The sequence below is a fragment of the Papaver somniferum genome, chromosome 9 (assembly GCF_003573695.1).
Source record: "Papaver somniferum cultivar HN1 chromosome 9, ASM357369v1, whole genome shotgun sequence".
In the NCBI taxonomy this organism is placed as follows: domain Eukaryota; kingdom Viridiplantae; phylum Streptophyta; class Magnoliopsida; order Ranunculales; family Papaveraceae; genus Papaver; species Papaver somniferum.
This window is the reverse complement of record NC_039366.1, coordinates 3,196,947-3,199,285: the sequence shown is the minus strand read 5'-3', so window position 1 is coordinate 3,199,285 and position 2,339 is coordinate 3,196,947.

The following is a 2,339-nucleotide window of genomic DNA, read 5'->3' as shown; positions in this document are numbered from 1 at the left end:
CTTATAATCATTTGGCTTGCTTTGAGTTTGATTCTTCTTACTGAACGTATGTGTCACAAATAAAGACTTCATTCTCAGTTCCAACCCTAAGTTCCTCTGATCAATCTAAGCCCCCAGGTAAGTCCACTTAAATTACCGTTATTATATCCTCCTCTCCAAGTTGTTCTTTCACTCATCTAATTCCCCTGCTATCTTGGGTTGTTTTTTCTGCTTTCCATCGGTGCACAATAGCATTTACAAGTGCGCAATAGGTCTGTCAATTATGTAATAGTCGGAATTATTTAACGTTTCTCCACCTTCTATCTATGTAATTTGCTTTGTAAGTGCTCCATTATAAATCACACCTTTTATACTTATGTACTATGGTGCTACAACACTCCTTATAAGATTCAGTTGCATTCAAAAGTTATTTCTTTCAAGTGTTGTAATACAAATTTCACCCCCTCCCCCCACCTCCCACTAACCTATCAATTTGCTCATTACTATTTCTTCCTCAGTCTGAACCTTTCAACCAATTGCGGATCCAGCAAACCCCTCCTCACTTTTCTTCTTATCATCATAATGACTATCCTAGCTTGGAATTGCCAAGGCATAAACCTTCCATCCCCAATTAAACACTTAAAAGGATTGGTCTCTCTTCACAAACCCAGCATTTTGTTTCTATCTGAAACTTTAGCTAACAATCAGCATATGAGAAGCTTATCTCAATCCCTTCAGTTCCATAATCACTTCTCAGTCCCAAAAATTGGAAGGCGAGGCGGTCTCTGTTTAATGTGGAAAGATTCCCTAAATATCCAGATTTTATTTCACTCACAAAATTACATTCATTCAATAGTTACACCACCACCCCCTAGACAACCATGGATCTGCACGGGTATTTATGGCCCGCCACACCAGGACATCAGGAAAAATCTTTGGCAAGAATTTCCAACAATCTTCAACAACATCAACCCGTCCACACCATGGCTTTTATTAGGAGACTTTAACGACGTCTTAGATCAATCAGAAAAAAAATGAGGAAGACAAGTAACTTATGCCCAATCTCAACCTCTTCTCTCTCTAATGGACCAGATGGGATTTATCGATCTGGGGTTCCGAGGAGACCCCTACACCTGGAAAAACAACCAAATGGGTCAGGATAACATTCTAGAAAGACTAGATAGAGCAATGGAAACTCAACATTGGCGGACTGCAAATCCGCATGCAGCAGTTACTCGTCTTCCAAGAATAGCATCTGATCACATCCCAATTCTTATACAAGAGAAAGCAATGGACTGGCAGAGAAAAAAAAAACTACGAATTTGAACACCCGTGGCTCTCTCATCCTCAGCTCAAACAAGTGGTTGAAATAGCTTGGGAACAACAACAAGATACTGAACCTACCCTTGATCTTCAACTAAAACTCATAACAACAGGACAAACTCTATTGAAAAATGGAACAAAGAAACTTTTGGCCACCTACCAACCATGATCAAGAAATCGATAGCCAAGATAAAACATGCTCAACATCAATGTGCTACACAATCGGGAGGCGACCTGGAATTTTGGCTGATCCATGAAAAACAACTAAGAATTGATCATGATGAGCAACTACAATGTCATGCGACATACTGGCAGCAAAGATCCATAATCCAATGGTTGCAATCGGGAGATCTCAATACAACTTTTTCCATACTAAAGCCACCATTCACAGAGCCTGCAACAATATACAACAATTACAAGACCCACAAAACAACTGAGTTGACAACAAAGAAGACATTGTTCAACTCATTCTGGATCATTATTCACAACAATATACGGCCCCACCTACAGTGATAAATGGAGATCTTTTTTACAAATATCAGGCCAAGATTAACTCCCAGAAAATCAGACATGCTTACTAAGGAAGTAACTATAGCAGAAATCAAACAAGCTCTTTTTTCCATAAACTCCGAAAGTGCTCCTGGTCCAGATGGCTACACAAGTAAGTTTTTCAAAGTATACTGGGAAACAACTCATTCTCAATTGATAGCAATGGTTCGAAGTTTCTTTAATAATCTAAACATGCATGCTATCATGAATCACACAAACATAACACTAATACCTAAAGTAGACCATCCTTCAAAACCTTCACAGTTTAGACCCATAGCACTATGTAACGTCACGTATAAAATCATCAAAAATCCTAGTCAACCGAATTAGACCCCTTCTTCCTTTCTTAATAAGCCCATACCAAAGTGCTTTTGTACCACAAAGATCAATCCACGATAACGTAGCAATTTCCGGAGAACTCTTCCACCATATCAGAACTTCAAACCTCACCAAGGATCCAAAAATAGCTATCAAACTAGATATCCAGA